Source organism: Buteo buteo, chromosome 7, assembly GCF_964188355.1.
Source record: "Buteo buteo chromosome 7, bButBut1.hap1.1, whole genome shotgun sequence".
In the NCBI taxonomy this organism is placed as follows: domain Eukaryota; kingdom Metazoa; phylum Chordata; class Aves; order Accipitriformes; family Accipitridae; genus Buteo; species Buteo buteo.
Window position 1 is genome coordinate 529,026 of NC_134177.1, and position 17,717 is coordinate 546,742.

A 17,717-nucleotide genomic window follows, 5' to 3' on the forward strand; every position below is an offset into this window, starting at 1 on the left:
CCCAGTTTCAGTGAAACTCCTGTTGATGAGACACTTCAGCTGACATCATACCGTGCCACGGGCTGGCTGATATGCCTGTTGGCAAGGGCTGTGTCAGCACCGGTGCGCTCCCTGAGCTGCTGCCTCGGGCGTGGTGTGACATCAGTTGTGAGTGGGAATTTCTCTCTGCTGCTGGTAGGTTGTATCCTGTGCTGTTACCAGGCGGAGCTTCTTTAAAAAATCACTGGCATATATCACCAGATCCAGCAACATGGGCTATCTTTAACTATGTGAGTATTCTTCTATAACCATCTCCATACCAAATAGCGCTTGGCATCCTACTTTCCTCACACAGGGATGCTGTGAGGATGAATCTAGTCAGGTATATCAAAGGCATCTACTTCCTCAGCATCCAGACACCTCACAGGTGTTCAATTATAGTAACGTCTGCCTCATCAAACACCCAGAGGGACAAAATAATTGTAAGGGGATGCTGTTCCTTTTTTAATACTTAATTTCTCTTTTATTACTTGGGTTAGAGCCTTTGTTCCAAACACAGTCCAAACCGCCTTTGAAATCAGAAATGTGACTGCACCCAGATGCACCACGCTATTTCCTTTCTTTTTCAGATAGTCTAATTCTTTTTTTCCTTTCTTCTTAAAGCGAGCAGCCTCTGGGGTGTTTTGCAGTACTACTGATGTTTAACATGAAGAGGCTGAGAAACTGATGTATGCAATGATTAAGTCACTTTCACAAGGTCATGCTGTGAATCATTGGTGACGCCAAGAATAGCACCCCAAGTCTCTTGGCTCTCTGTAGCCCACCCTAAACACTACAGCCTGCATTTTGCTGGTGAGCATGATCTGATTCATAATGCAGCAGTTCTGCTGTAAGGCTGGCTACCGCTCTGCAAGCTCTCTGCTACTGCAGAGAAAAGCAGTCAGGCTCAGGCAGCAACAGAGATTGCATATGTCTGTAGCAAAAAGTCTAAACCCCAGAAACAGTATTTAGCAGCTTATCTTATCTACGGATAAGCTCATAAAACGTACTGACTGGTTAAAAATAGGTTCTAAAGTTCTTGGCAAACACCTCAAACTTTATATTCTTTGTTTTTTTCTGCAGTACAAAAATACCATTTCAATGATTCTGTTTCATATTGGCTTTTTCTGGTCATTCTGGAAAAGTACCAAATTATTGATGGATGTTTTTTGCTTTTAATTGTGCTCTTGAATGCTAAACCTATTCCTGCTATTTGCTTGCAGTATGTTTAGGCTATGTTTAGGCAAATGTAAATGTAAGTGGTTATTCAGTGCCTTTGGCACTCTGAACAGAATGTACCGAACTCCCGGGGCTTATTACAAAGCCTCAGCCTACAGCACTAACAAAGCCTGTGCAGTCAATAGCTAAAATAGGAGAACTACCTGGACTTGACAGAGGGAGTTCAGAGGATCTGGGAAGATCATGGATTGTGAACTTGCACCCAGTTTTTGCCTTGCAGATTGAGTAAATGAAATAAGGGGATTCCTGCCTGTGTACTGGCAGCTAAGGGTGCTCTCGAAGCTAGCCATGCTGTGCTTGCATGCGCTGCGTGTAACGCTGGGGCCGGGTTGGTTTAACATTGTGGTCTGTGGATCTTTTTGCAGCATGTAGTTTACCGATGAAGTTCTTGTCTGGCAGCTCAGTGTGTTTCTGAATCATAATGGAGACTTTCCTTCTATGAACACTGCAGTTGTTGGAAGTGAAGTGAAACAGTGCGATGCCGCTGCCTGCTGTGTGTCTGTTGGCAGCAGCTTGGTATTTTTACAGTTGTTTGCCTTGTTACTCAACCTATTTTAAACTCTGATGGAATAAGGATGGCATTTGATCACAGTACTGGGCACAACTGTTTGGCTTTTATAACCCATGTTTTAAACCAGAGGCTTTTTCTGTATATGCTTGTGTCTTCAAATAACTTTAGACTCATGGCTTTAGACCTGCGTGCTCTTTTGCTGGCTTTTGCCATTGCCTCTTATAAGAGAGCTCCCAACATTCACTCAGGTGGGTGTTGCTTACCCAGGTGAGAATCCCTCAAAGGAAGGAGCGTAGTGATGACTGGGCACGTACACTGAACAGAGCACTTCCTAGCCTCCGTCCTCGGTCTGGTTCTTGTGATGGGAGTTAAAGATGTCTTTGTATCTCCGTCTTTTTATTGGGTTTTCTTTATCAACTCTACATGTGTGCCAGTATCTTTTCTGATCTTGGTTCTGATCTCAGGTTTATTGAGCAAGTGGCACACTATGTAAGGACTTTAATATCTAGTGCTACAGGATAAATCTCTCCCATCGTGGAAGTAATCAGCTGCTAATGCTGGTTCTGTGTTCATCTACTTCTAGTACACTGAATGAGTGGCCTCTGTCTACCATGTAAAATACTGTTAAAACTGGTGCTCTGCATTTCATCCACAGGACTGAGACTTCTGAGAGTAGCTTGTCCTGCAAGCTTGGTCCCTCAGCTTTTTAGCAGATTAGATGCAGTTATGGTTAAGAGTGAAGTTTGGTATTATGTCATTCATTTTAATACTGTGCAGAGCAAGGCAGAAGGCTTGTTTCTTCTTGCAAGTGAATGCAGCCAGGAGATGAATGTTTGCCATCTGGGAGAAAAACCAGGACTGGCAGTAACATGAAGTCAGGAGAAAAGAAAAAGGAACTGCTCAGCTGAGAGAGGGCCAGAGTACAGAGAGGAGGAGAGGCAGGCAGTGAGTTATCTGTTGTGGTTGTCTCTCATCTCTTTACATAATAATCTAAAACTTGGGGAAGTAAATCACCAAAGCTGCTGCTTGATGCTGTCTTTGGGTGGTAAGGAAAACCGTGGGACCTCTTCGCTGCTTTATTCTGTACAAGTGTTTTTTCAAGGCCCACGCAGATAACTAGTATCTGTAAAACTAACACGCATTTACTGTGATTTGAAATTAGATTTCTGCCTGTATATTCTCCTGCTTTCATGTTTGATGACCAAGTTTTTATCAAGCTGCACAGGCATGTACCAGCTTTGGGGTAATTGTGCACCACATTCATACACATAAATATCTGATACTTGTGACACCCTGGGACCGGGGTTGGAGACCTCACTTTCACCTCTAAGATCAGGAGCCCAATTATGGGACTGCTGGGTTATTGTGCAAGCTGGCGCTTGATATGTGAAAGAAAATGACATTCTGCATGAAGTAAAATTAACAGCTGCTAAAACTTCCATGCTGTATATAATGTAGGTTAGAAAGCAACCTGGAATAGCTGGTATGTTACAGTAAACTATAGTTCGTGCTGTTGGGGCTTAAGGACAGCTTGTTACTGCAAATGCTGTTTTCCCCTGGCAAACCCTCATTTGCAGTAGAAAGGCAAACTATAGCAATTCAGCCAAACACAGGTATGTAACACCCCAAAAGCCATGTCACTAAAGACAATGCTGATTGAGGCAGCTTTTAATGAGAAATACAAAGAATTCGATCATTAAAAAAATCTAGCTAATTCACTGTCTAAATTTAGAGTACAGACAAATGAAGCAAAAGCTAAGGCAAAAAAGCAAGTTCAAGCTCTTTGTGGGGAGGGAAATGGCCTTTGCTGCTGCCTCCTTAGTATTTCCAATAGCATCCAGGACTTAGTGTGCATCACGCACCCAGAAAAAATGGGATATTTCAGTCCTTAACACAGACTTTTTAAGCTGGAGCATGACCCGCTCAGCTGTGGGCGAGATGAGCAGGCCACTGACTGTGCTCGCACCACTGGGATCCTGCTGGCTCGCGCCTGTGGTAACAGGCAGCATGGCTTGAGGGAGAGATCTCTAGAGGAGATCTGCACGTGTGGATCATGGTGCTGGCAATGTGCTCTCTGTCTCAGCTGTCTGTCCCCTCCTGGCCTTCCCCTGGAAGGCCTGGGAAGGCGAGGAGCTGACACCAGCGCCCGTTGGGTTGCTGCAGAACCCCAAAGCTGGGCACAGGCTTTGGAGAGTTTGGCCAACTTGGCTCGCTGTGTTTTTGCACAGTCCTGGACGGCTCTACGCATTTCTTGGTGCCTGCGTGGGCTTTGGGAAGTCATTCCCTTGCCTTGGGCATGGGGCACATGAGCACGTGTTGGCCTGGTAGCGTGGGGGCCGTGTGGTGTCCCCTGGTGAGAGGGTGCCCGCGTGGACTGGTCCAAGCGTGTCCCAGCCATCTGCACTCGAGTGCCTGGCCTCGGGGCCAGCAGCCGGTACGTCTGGAGCCTCTCTACCCTCCCCTCTGGCTTTCGGTGCACGCAGGCATCTCCAAATGTGGCAAGCCTGCAGCGAGCCAAGAGGCTGTTTTGCCTCCGTGCCACGCTGGGATCTGCTGCGGAGCCACTGAGAGCTGTGGGCTGCACCTGGGGGAGGTGGCCCGAGCACACCAGCGGCCTTCCCTCGACATGGCCTGTGATGCCCCTGGGCACGTCATGGAGACAAGCGCTGCAGCGATGGTGCAGGACGTGTTGGAGGCGAGACCCTCCTCCTGTTCATCTAAGCTGCCCTGCTTTCTCCCAGGCCTGTCTCAGTCCAGAACGTCGGACCCCTCGGGGAGCTGAGGCTGGTGCGATGGCCCCGCTGCCGCAGCAGCCCCCTTGTTGGCGTTTGTTCCTCGTAACCGAGCCCATGGAGCAGACACTTGGGAGCGTGCACTGGGGACGGTCTCGTGCTGTTGGGGGATCGGGCTCAGCCAAGCACGATGGTGGGGAGCCATCTCCCCAAGGGTCCCTGTCTCAATGGCCGTGCAGAACCAGCACCAGGGCAAAGGGCTGCAGGTACGCCCAGCCACGGCCCCGGTCCTGGGGATGGAGCGGGCGGAAGGCTCTGTGTGGTCTGGGGGCTGGGCTGCGCTCCCTGTGCCAACCGGGCAGTGCTGTGCTGGGTCAGGTGCTGGGAAGGGAGCAGGCCTGCGGCCTGGCCCTCGGGGCGCTGGCAGGCTGCTGCGCAGACCTGGCCTCTGGGGCCGGTGTGGTAGCCTTTGGGAGTCTGGTGTAACTTGGGGTCAGAAGATTGATTGGTTGATTTATTTTATTTTTTCCCCAAGAGAATTTAGAAGGGTGAGGAAAGCGGCGCTGCTGTTGTGCGTGCTCCACGGCTCGTGGGAGGCGGCAGGCGGGGGATTTCGGGCAGCACTGGGGAAGTCCACCTTGCTTCCCTCTCAGGGTCTGTGGTCAACAGTGCTTCAGGGCAGGCCAAAGTGCAGTGTGGGCAGCCCGCCTCAGAGGAAAAAGCAGAGGGACTTTGCAGCTCAGAACCACTTAAGACAAGGCTAACATCATATCCCATCCTGGTTTTACGAAATCAGATTTTCCACTCCCTGCTCCCTACCTCCCACCCCCCCCGATGGATCTTATTCTTACACGTACTTCATCACTGTGTCCTTTCTGTTGTTTTCAGGACTGTGAACCTTTCTGCAGCAAGATTTGAAACAGCCAGACTCCAGCTTAGATCAAAGTCCTTAGGATTACACTTGTGACTTCCAGTAAGGCTTCTTTAAGGTATTCCTGATTAACATTATGAAGTCTTAAACTTTTATTTTGGGTGTCTGAAATACTATAGGAATTTTTTGATGAGGGTACCTTTCAAAAAGTTGTTACTCTTTAGTGCCCCTTGTTCTTAATTTCCAAAATGACCTGTGTCCTGTAAAAACAATTTTTCACAAAGCTTTGAACTTGTTTTCCCATACTTCCTGGGGGTCTCCCTGATCCAAGCTCTGGTTTGGTGTGAATGTATGAGAAGCTGAAAGAGAAACTGATTGCTCTCTGCATCTCTCCTCTATTTTTCCTCTTGTGCTAAGGGCCATAAAGCAGAAAAGTAATTGAAAAATGGTAGCTTAAGGCAGTGCTGTATATGTACTTGTGGGAGCTGGTTACCCTTCCTCCTTCTTGCCTCTTTACTCTGCTGTTAATGGATTTGGATAGAAAACGGAAGATTTTTGTTTTACTGAGGCAGGCTGGCTGACAGCTCCTCTTGGCACTGTCACTGGCAGCCTCTGCTGGCCCATGAGCTTCTGGCCCCCGGACAGACTGCCTGTCCTGCAGTCACTGCAGCAGCTGACTGCTGGGTGACCAGCTTGCTTTACTTAGAAGGTTGGTACATCCATAGGCTGTAACACGATAAATGGTGAGCAGCTGAACGCCTTGGAGCATGCAAAGAACAACACAGAGAGGTTGGGTTTTATTGCATTTTGAGCTCTTTCCATAGAAAGCAAAAGGAATACTGTGCTTTTCCTTACTTGTGTGGTCCTGATGCAGAGTACTGAGAGTTGCAAAGAATGATTGAAGCAGACAATGTTTGTGCTGGTAACGGGGGTTGAAATGTTTCCTGTCATGGAAAAGATGAACAAGCCAATTCCACATCACCTTTCTTTTCTGAGACCTGTGAGTACTGTCAGTGTTGCTGCTATTTTAACTTATGAGCTGCTGCCCTGTGTGGTATCAACACCATTGCTATGCATGGTCAAGTGTCACCTTCCCAGGAGTGGCATGAGGGCAGTAAGAGGGCATGAACCTGCCTGGTATTCCCTCTGCCTGTCTCCTGCTCTTCATGTTTTGCTGTACCGCACGCTGCTCAAGCCAAAGCAGGGGCAGGAGAGCACAGAGACCAAAGGTGGCAGCAGAAGAGGAGGGTGTAAAAGGACCAAAGGGAAGGGAAATGTGGGGGCAGTACATAGAGAAGGCCAGGGCACCATCCCTGGTGCCAAAAATCTTTCTGTGGCCATGGTCAGCATGCTGTCCTGAGGAAAGAGCAGACCTTCAGAAGCATTCCCTGTCATTCGTGGCTGGTGACAGGCCTGGCCGCAGTAGCCCATACCTCAAGCAAGGAGAAGGAGCCATCCCTTCCTCCTCATGGGTTAAGGAACCTGGCCAGCCCTGAAGAAATCTATCCCAGGTGTGTCTCCTGTAGTCAGTTCTGCAGGAGTCAAACCTCCTGCTCTGGCAAGCTCAAAGGGATGTTAGCAAAAGGCTAGTGATAAACTCACCTGATGCAGCTCTGAGCTTTTTGAAGCTCTTGTTCCCAATCAGACATGATATAAAAGCCTTATTCTACTGATAGATGATGCAGTACTGATAGGTGAAATCTCTGTAAGGATTAAACTGTCAACTAAATTCTGCTTGTGGAGGCCTTACACATGTGGAAGACAGCAGCTATATTTACTGGAAGCAGCTAGAAAAGACACAGAACTGTCAGACAGTCTCTTGGCTTCTGATCTGAACAGCTCTGACTTCTTGGAGTTTCCTTTCCTTTTGCTTTCTTGGGAGCAGAAGCTTCTTGCTGCCACAGTCAGCCACCAGGAGCTGCTCTTCCCAAGACTGATGGGACCTTAACATCAGTAGAGTTGCTCTGTCTCCACTCCGTTTGCCCCTTATTGTCCAGCTTGCTTAGTAGTGATGCAGCCAAAAGCTTTCTACAGCTTGGTACCTCTTGGAAGTCTCTTAAAGCACATGGGCCAGATACTTCAGGAAGAGCAGCAGTGATTCAGTGCTGAAGCTAGCAGAACCTGCCTGTACTTTATATTAGAGCTTGTTCCTCTTGTGTGTGCATGCACTCATGCATATCTCCTCTTCAGCACTTTATCTCCCTCTTCTCTTTAGTGCTTTATCTCACTTCTGCTCTTTAGTGCCCATTATCTCTTGTCAGCTATCTGCATTACAGAGTGTAGGACACTGTTTAGGAGGAGTGCTGTGAATCAACCTTGTCTGTCATCTCCAAGAGTGCTATGCATGTGTGGGTGATGCATGTTTCATGTGAGTGTGCTTCTCCTCCTAGGGCAGTAGAATATATACATGATCTTGCTGCTGGCTACTGTAGCTCATCACATACTTTTGGTCTTCCTATCTCTGCTTGGGTTGGTTTTTTGTAGACAACTGAAGGTAAGTAGCCTGGCTGCGGTCTGTCTGCAGTTCCACTGTCCTGATTCGCTTTCCTCTGTCATTCATTAATGGGTGAATACCTTATGCAAGCACTACTGATTAGCTTCATAACCACCTCTCCGTAAATCATTTTCCATGTCTGGTTGTGAGTAATATCTGCATGCTTTGTTCATCTTCTGCGTAATGACCCTGGTTCTCCTCCTGTTTCTCAGTAGCGTGGTTCCACTGCATGCAAGAAAATTATGCAGTGGTCAGTCTGGAGTGAGCAAGGAAGACTGTCCCCAGGTGGTTTTATGTTCTTCATAGATACCTGAAGTAACCAGAGAAAGTGGCTGGTGTCCACAATATGCACATGCAAGTGTGTGACAAATGAACCATTTGTCCATTTTCTTGGTGAATTAAGTAAAGTAGTTGTACCCAACCAGGCAGTGTGCTGGTGAAGGACCCTCCTGCATTCCTGTGGCTACAGGAAACTTAACCTGCTAAAATGGGAGCCTGGTGGACAGAGCCCAATCTGATTTTTGTCCCCAGTGCCGCATTATTACTTGTGGACTGGTGCCTTCGGTGGTTGCAAAAGATGAATAGCTGGCAGGAAGGTAGCAAGTGTGTGCTACTTAAACATACATTGCCTAATGGCTGTCTTCCCAGTGCCCAGATGTATGGCTTACTCTAGGACGCTGGGACCTCCCTCTCTGCTGCGGTAGACACTTCTATTATTAGCTCAGTGGCAGCTTTCCATATGCCAACACTCGTGACTGCAGGACTGTTTAATTTTCACTTCTCTGAAGTATTTAATTTGTCAGCTGTTGGCTTCTAGTCATTAAAGACCAAATGCCAAAGTCCTTGCCTAGATTTTTGCTCTGTTAGGGCTGAAGTACGGATCCTGTCTGAACAGACGATTATATCTATGCAGAATCAGAGGCAGGATAAGGTCTTAAATCCAGAAAGTCAGTCTCTACTAGGCTAATCAGTAGAAAACCACCATCTTCAGAGATGGGTGTCTAATCTCCCTTTTCTGTTAACTTCTATTCAGAGAAATGAAAAATCAGTTCTGCTGAAAGTACTGCCCGCTTGCGTTTCAGTGCCTGACTGTGAAGATGTGGTGCGCGGTTGCCAGTGCCTGTCTGCAGGTGCTGGCACTTCTCTGGTGGCTGAGGATAGCTGCTGCTGTGAGATAATCACCCAGCAATTCACTGCTGGGGGCCTCCCTTTTAATTATTGAATGCCAGAATAGATGTATATTGAATTACCTTGCTGGCAAATATCATCTCCAGCATCTCGTGTAACTCTACAATATTCTCGGTCTTCCTGCTTTCATAACATAAAATCTTTCTTCAGAGAATCTAAAAAAAGTAAAAATACATTTTATATATCGCTTATATAGCAGTACATGCTTCCAGAGAATAACAAGTTGTACACTGGCTTTGAAGATAGCCTTCCTTGGCAGTCAGTAGCATGTGATTGCTCTTGTTTAAAGTCAAGCCTGCGCTTGAATGGGCAGCAGAATGTAACAGGATGGTGCATGGTGCATTATCAAGCCAACCACCCCCCCAAAAAAAAACCCAAACAAAAAACAAGAGAGAGCAGCCTAATTTTGCTCTCACTTTTCTGAAATATTGAATTTGTCAGCTGTTGTTGAAGATCTGGCTGACATGTCTTGAGGAAACTGCAGCCTGTAGTTCTGGTCCTGTGGTGCATGACACTAGGAAGGCTGCCTGTGTCTATGCAGGGCCTTACTGAAGTCATTTGCAGTAGCACATGAAGATGCGGGGCGGGGGGGGTGGTGTGTGGAATCAACATAATGCATTTATCACTTTTGCCAGCTTGCAGAGATGCAAGTAAATGCCAGTGTTCCCCCCTCATCCCTCCTCCTCTGTCCCACTGTTAAATACAGATTGCAGGTGTTAGATCTGCAAGCAGTGGTTGAGAAATTGGCTGCAAATCCCTTGACCTTTAGTTCCTGTAAAATCCTCTGGATAATGTAGTTTTCAGTGCTTGTGGATATGATACAATTTTTATATACATTCTCTCTAAATGTGGCAAGCAAAATATGTCATTCCTTATTTTGCAAGAGAAATAAAACATGCTTTCTCATTTCTCAAACTGTGCTGAATTGCATGTAATCCTGGTAACAATGTACAAAAAAAAGGAAGAATATTACACAATGCTTAACTGGAAGGAAAGGCAATACTGTGGCTAATCAAAAATTTTTGTAATTTAGAAGTTTCAGAGAATTTCATGTTGCTGAATGATGTCAGGCAGGCAGCCGTGGAGCCCAAGATCCCTCCTTTGTAACCACCACAGCTATGTCACATGTAGCAGCCCTAGCAGGTGCTGACAGAATAATTACAGTGCTCGAATTTGTAATACTGCAGGCATTAATGGACTCCTGAAGCTGGTGAAAGGAGAGCTCCATCTACTGTTGTACGAAGAGAAGGCAAAAGTAACTAGAATGGCCTCCCTCCCTCCCCCCGCCCCCGAGATCTACTGGACACCATGTATTACTCTTTTTTTTTTTTTCTTTTTTTTTTTTTTGGGGGGGGGGTGAGGGGGGTGGTTTGGTTTTTTTCTTCTTCCTGTGTCTTTTAGAGCTTTCCACTTAAAATACAGTTTCCTGTCTTGGATCCTGTGCAGGTACATAGCTGGGGACAGTCCCTACTTAGCCATCACTAAACAGGCAAGGCAGACAAAGGCTTTGAGAACAGCAGCATGGAAACGAAGTGACTTTTACATGCACGTGTAGAAACAGGAGCAGAACCAGAAACTGACCCTGCTTTCTAGTCCATTTCCTTGACAGGACGGGGTTCAGTCTCCAAAATGTGTTGAATGCAGAGATTTCTTGGAGGGCTGCAGGCAACACTTGCTTTAGAGCTGCAGAAGCAGGGAAAAGGTCTAGATAGCACACAGTTCTGTGGCTTTTTGCTTGATTTGCCACTGCACTATTTCTGAACTTACTGCATTTTGCATAGCTAGACACACTTGTGTAAGTATACAGAGGCATTTATATGAGACTTGAGCCCTGCACAAAATGTAGATCCCTCTTCTACCAAGCTTGGGGATGCAATGAGGGATGTGAGCCCTGAACCAAGGTCTGGATGTGAATTCTGCAAGTAAACTCTGTCCTCAATACTTTCAGCTAAAATTTACTCTTTGCCCTTTGGATTATGCTTTTAATAGTGGTAGTGCATGTTCAAAACTGATTATTTTCCACTGACCTTTATCTTTGTAACAGGCTGAATTAAGAGTGTTCAAGTGCCAATTGTGCTGGCCTGAGTTGTATCTTAATACAACTATTACTGGCCAGTTTGAATAGCTCCCAAAGGACAATGCATACAATTTAGTTATAGAAAAAACCCAAATATTTCAGGATTTAGAATACTTGGAAGAAGTGCTAATTTTTCTCTGCAAGTGATTTGCTGGTGGTGAAAACACATTGTTATTCTGTACTTGAGGGGAACAGTGTCTGGATTCTTAGATTTCCACAAAAACCTTAACTGATAGTTGTTCTGCACTGATGTTAGGAAGAGCTTGTGCTTATGGTACTTGACTGTGAGAGCTCATCTCAAGTTATGTGAACAGATGTTTCAGATTTGAGTTCAGCCTGGCAGAAAAGAGAGAGTAGTCTAGTCCCCAGCATTTTTCATCTTTCATAGTATTACCACAACCTGAAGTCTCCTAGATATGCTCTCAGATACCACATCTTCTGCAGATATTTACAGTCCTTTTCTGCCTGGGGAAAAAAAAAGAAGTCATCAGTGATTTTTTTAAATTTTTTTTTACTGGACTTTTCTTCACCGTGAAACTGAAATGCAAACTCCTTGAAAGGAAAAGGAGAGATTCACTTCTGTCCAGCCTAGTATTTCTCACGTGACGCTGCACTGAGTGAAATGTGTGGGTAGAGGGTCTTGAATGTCCCAAGAGTCACAGAGGCCAGGACCTGAATGTTTTAGTAATCCTGGCCTTTGCTATACTTATGGAGGTTTTTGCATCTAGGTATTTGTCTGACTGCTTTGGAGTGAGACTTCTTGTGGATACAGGGCCCGTCAGGGACAACACAAGTCATGGCGTAGTTAGGCTTTAGGTCAGAGAGGCACAGATGCTGCCTGTACCAGGCTCTCTTGCTTCTGGGCTGTAAATACAGCTGTGGCCCCTTTCTTCTCTCTGTGCTACAGTTAGGTGTGAGCAGAGGTCCTGTAGCCTTGCTCAGCCTACCCCTAATAACCAGCCTGCCTGCTGGCTTGTTCACAGCCAGGGTGCCACAGCATGTGGCAGGTGCCTTTTGTCAGAGAGACAGACCCTGCTGATACTCAGAGCTCGAGCAGGAAAATGCAACTTTTCCTAACTCTGACGTATGTGTTACTAGTGTTGGATTTTCCTTTGTGAAATGACACATAGCTGTCTGAGCACATTACATAGTGTCATTATACTAACTAACTCTGTACTTGCTTATCAATAATCTGTAATTTCAGAGCTTCACACCTGTTTGCTCACATGCCTTTTACTTGTCAGTGTTTTAATGTATATGGAGCTGCAACTATCTGTAAAACTGTAACAAACAATTAAACCCCCCAATAACCCACTCTCAGAAGTCACTGTCTGCTTTCCACATCCTGGTATGTGTTACACAGCCAAGCAGCCCTTAATGTAGCAACTCATATGTATGCAGCAAGAGGAACAACAAAAGAAATGTAAAATACTTCTCATGACACAGCTGTCAACAGTTAAACTGTGTGAGGCTTTGCTAGTAGAGGTTATGAAGAAGCCCATGGAAATCTGAAACAGATTTCAAAAGAAAGCACTGAAAATATGTGCCAGAAACCGAGGAATAGATTGCAGATGGCAAATATGTGTCTCTGCAGACTCAGGGAACAATTTGGTTTGACAAATGGCTGTGATCTGCCATGGAGCTGTGCAGAAGACAAACCGTCAGGCTGCAGAGCGGCAGTGTACAAAAATAATTAAGCAAGATTAAGCATTCCTGACACTGATTTTTTTATGGGAGAGTTCACCCATATATTCAATGGCCAGACCCCATAGACTGCTGGGAGATGGAGCACCCTCCACTCCTGCAAACAATGCTGTTGAATTTTTATACCATGCCTATCATCTGTAAACCCTTGGAACCTGTTTTAAGAACGAAGATATAGTGGTGTTCATCCATAAACTGGGGCAGGGCAGTGAAATGGTCTGTTAGAGGCTGGAGAGCAATGAGTGGTGGTACTGGAAAGACATGTCAAAGCCTTCCAGTCCTTGGCGTTGTCCCTGCAGGGCTGGAGGAGATCAAGCCTATCATAAGCAGTGAATGAAGATATAATATGTTAGGGGAGTGCTCGCAGCAGCTCTGGCCCCAGCACCCTGGTGTACTGCGTGGGGTGGCAGTGCCTGTTTCCTGGGGACTGCAGAAGCAGGCTGGCCAACCGCATAGCTTGGACAGAAAAAAACTCCAGTTGTTTTGGGTTTTGCCAGTGACCCCTGCAGCTGAGCTGCTGACTAAACATGGCCGTGAACAGCATCTCGGAAGTTGTGAAAACTTTGGGACTGGAGGAAGCAGAGCCGAATGGCTGTATGTGTTCCCCAAGGCTGCTGCAGCCAGTGTGGCAGAGCTGTCCCCATCCTCAGAACAACCTGGCCTTGGATGGGAGCACTCTCAGCAGCAAAGGAGCACAAAAGGTGTTAATTGATCATAGGCCTTAGTTTACGTTGTGGCTGGGTCAGGCCCTAGGCACTGCTCAGTCCCTGGAAGTCGGCTTCTGCTGCAGCGGTGTTTGTAGCTTAGTCCCTGAGCTTCCCAGGGCTTTTGGTGCTGTGTAGTGTGGAGAGTAGCTTGTCCTTTCCTTGATCACCTGTTTCTCTTGCAAAGCGTCTGCTGGTTTCTCCCAAATTATTATTTACTCAACTCTCTAACGCTGCAGACTAAATTTTGCCCATGGTAATGCAGCCCATTAACGACAGAGTTTGAGTAAGGCTGGAAGTTTCCCAGGTCCTGAGACAAGATTCTGGATTTGGCCATGTTGCTGTGCTTGGAGAGAGTGTGAGGGCAATGGGAGGTGAGGATCTGCAGGGCTGCAGCAAGTAGGTCTGAAGTTGTATCTAAAACAGCTGAACTGTGATATTTTTGGGGGGCAGAAGTGGTAAGAGAGGCCACAGACGCTTCCTTTCTGTGATTCAGAAACTTGCAAATCTTCCTTGATTCACACCTTATAAGTAAAATTAGTCTGTGCCTTGCTGTTGTCAAACCTTTTCAAAGCAAAGATATTTGTACAAAGGAATTCAGCAACAGAAATGGAATTCACTTGTGGATCAGATTACTGTTATTTCTGGCTGGAAGCAGCACCAGAAATACTTGCAGGGATTTCCACTTTGCCTTTGGAAAGATGTTGTGCATATCGTTGATAGAAAAGTAACTATTTGGGAGGATAATTCATACACATTAAGAGACAGGAAGGGAGATGAGCCCCACAAGGCTGTCACAGCCGTGAATACGAGTGTTTAGCTTTGCATTATAATGTTCAGTCACTTTTGAAATAGGGATCTTCAGCTGTTGTTGTCAAGAATGTTGTGACGTGAGCTGCAATTGCTGCTGTTCAGGAGATGACGCTTCCAGCCCAAAGTCTAAGCTTTCATTCAAAGCACAGTTCTTTACGCTGATTATGCCTTGGCGTCCTAGAGAGTTGTGTCGGACATCTTCCTGCATGTGGGGACTCTGCAGATGATACTTAATGAAGGGAAATATTTTGGTGACGTTTAAAGCAGCGATTGTTTGTGACACTGATGAATGTGATGTTACCTTAAAACATTAACTTACCCATCAGTTGGGAACGTTAGTCAAAAAAAGTCTGGCATTTCAAACACATGCTGATTGGTGGTCTCTATTCTGCAGCCAGCTTTTTTTTTAAGCTTTAAGCTTCAGTCCACTTGATGATGCTCTCCTCAGGGAGAGAGACATCATGTGAAGAGGTGGGCTCAGAGGCTGACAGACCCACTGTCATGGTTTAACCCCAGCCAGCAACTAAGCACCACGCAGCCACTCACTCACTCTCCCCCACCCAGTGGGATGGGGGAGGGAATCGGGGAAAAAGTAAAACTCTTGTGTTGAGATAAGAACAGTTTAATAGGACAGAAAGGAAATAATAAAAGAATTGGAATATACAAACCAAGTGATGCACAATGCAGTTGCTCACCACTCGCCAACCAATGCCCAGTGAGGTCCCAAGCAGCGATTCTCCCCCCCAAGGCCAACTCCCCCCAGTTTATATACTGGGCATGACTTAACATGGTATGGAATATCCCTTTGGCCAGTTTGGGTCAGCTGCCCTGGCTGTCCCTGCTCCCAACTTCTCGTGCCCCTCCAGCCTTCTTGCTGGCTGGGCATCAGAGGCTGAAAAATCCTTGACTTAGTACAAACACTACTTAGCTACAACTGAAAACATCAGTGTTATCAACATTCTTCTCATCCTAAATCCAAAACATAACACTATAGCAGCTACTAGGAAGAAAATTAACTCTCTCCCAGCCAAAACCAGGACACCCACACAGCCCATAGAGGGGAAGCAGGGCACTGGGAGAGTTACAGGCCCCTGCACCAGTCTGCCTGTCAGCAGTGACAGTGATATGTCATGTTCCCCTCGATGCCGGGACAGAGCAGACATCTCTGATAGCATTAGCTACCCAGGGTAGCCAAGGACAGCCGTAAACTGTAGACTTTTAATACAGATACCTGATTGCTTGTAATATGCACAGGTGATTTTTAGAATAAAGTCAGAGTCCTCTGATCATAACCCTAAATGCTGATAAAAATGGTGGAACGAACAGATGTCTGTAGTATAATATATAAGGACATTTCTATTCCTGGCAAACAGAATTTTAAAGCAAAAGAGTATAAAAAGGTTTCGCTTAACAAAAAGTTAGGAATGTTATGTTGGAAATAGGGCTGGTTATATTACTTTACCCCAAAATAATATACTTAATATCTCTGAATGTCACATGAAGTTGTACTAAGCAACGACATGTTTTTGTGACCATCTTGGCTAGGTTTCTTCATTCTGCTGGATGGACTGTGCATAAAGCAATGTATCTCCAAGGAGTAAATTTTTTGGCTCTTTGGAAATGCATGTGAAAGGGGACAGCAACATATGGACTTGGCATACCCTAGGGGATGACTGTGGGAGCCTGGGAACATATCGTGTCTGCAGCAAGTGTAGGAAGAAGGGAGGAGAAGAGACAACCGACCAGCTGCAGTGAGCTGTGTGGTGACTGCACTGAATTACATGGCTGCTCATAGTATCAGGAGCAGGAGCAGCACCAGAGGGGCCCAGTCATGCCCAGGTCTTTATCACAGTTGAGGTGAAGAACAGGTATTTTACCATGCCCCTTCCTTTCATATGGGTCACAGCAGAATTGGGAGAATTAATAATAAAAAGGGGAAAAAAGGAAGACCTGGGGAACTACAGGCCAGTCAGTCTCACCTCTGTGCCTAGCAAAATCATGGAGTGGATTCTTCTGGAAATTATGCTAGGGCACATGGAAAATAAGGAGGTGACTGGTGACAGCCAACATGGCTTCACTAAAGGCAAATCGTGCCTGACAAATTTGGTGGCCTTTTACAATGGGGTTACAGTGTTGGTGGATAAGGGAAGACCAACTGACATCATCTACCTGGACTTGTGCTTTCATCTCCCTGTTTTGCGAGAAGCAGCAGCAGCACAAGCCTGACATCTCTTCCAGACTTACCTGTACGTAGGACCAAGTGACACCATGCAATTGCATCTCACAATCAGGTCCGTGCTACTCTCTTTCCCTGCAGCTGTGGACACCACGTGAGAAAGTGGTGGCAATGAAATGGGAAACTTGGCTAGATCTAGGCACGACCCACTTCTTGGGAAGGAAGTAGTCTTGACAGTAATACTAATGTAAATCTAGTCTCCTTGTCTTTCAGACTATATATTAGTTAACTCTTTGTTATCACATGAAGAATTAATTGCATGAAATTATCCAAGAACTACAGAAATCTGAAATTTTTCTTCAGTTTTCACTCAACTCCAGTGGACCAGAACTGCATCCTGGAAATATTAAGGCAAGAAAAGGAAGTCACTTCTAGAGCTAGCATATGAACCAAGTTGCTGCTTGAGGAATAATGTGTAGCACTGAGCTAGCTGTTCTGCAGAGCAGAGGACTTGGGAGTGGGAATCCCATCTCAGCCTTGGCAGCAGAACAGCTGATGAAGCTCTTCCAGTACACAACTAGTGTGTGTGCTCACGGCTGTGTGTCCTGGTCCTTCTCTCTGATTCCTGAATTCTTATTTTTGAATGGCCCACGTAAATGAACAAATAGCTCTTTCCATTTCAAATGATAAGGCAAACTCAGCACTAATGACATCCCTCTTAACTCCAGTGCAGTGGAGATTCAGTGTTTAACTGACAGCCTGACCTCTCTCCTTCTGTTTCTGTCATCTCTCTCCTCATCTTCTGTCATTATCCTGCACATGTTTTTATTTGTCCATTTCTAATGTACTGTGTCTTTTATTTATTCATGCACTGGTGATGGTTAATGATGGTTCCTATGCCCTGGCATTGAATATAGCATCCCATTTTTGTAAAACTATGCTGATTTGTGGACACACAATCTCTTTCCAGGTCTGTTCCTGCCACAGTAACTGCTGGGAATGGCAAGAACGCTGGCAGAGGTCAGACAGGCTCCCCATGTGCAAGGTGTGCTAGGCTACCAGGGCTTTTCCTTGTGGAGCAGGGAGAAGCATGAATGGGAGCTGATTTTCTGATTATTTCAGTCAAGAAAAATCGGGGATGTGAACTGCTGAACTGTCATCAATTTCAGTGACTGTAGAGCTCAATTAAG

The 17,717-nt window shown here is 45.9% G+C and overlaps 1 long non-coding RNA gene across 10 annotated transcripts in view; it reads left to right on the forward strand.

The window, feature by feature from the left end:
* LOC142032515 (uncharacterized) overlaps positions 1-17,717 on the forward strand; it is a 108,659-nt gene that overhangs the window by 34,046 nt on the left and 56,896 nt on the right. For 6 of the 10 annotated variants that reach the window (XR_012650856.1, XR_012650863.1, XR_012650857.1 and 3 more), the window contains 2 exons: positions 5,389-5,489; positions 6,246-6,371. The exons of 1 other annotated variant lie outside the window; for it this stretch is intronic. This is a non-coding gene — a long non-coding RNA (uncharacterized LOC142032515). The remainder of the gene's footprint in view (positions 1-5,388; positions 5,490-6,245; positions 6,372-17,717) is intronic. 3 more of the 10 variants (XR_012650860.1, XR_012650858.1, XR_012650861.1) reach the window with 3 other exon arrangements.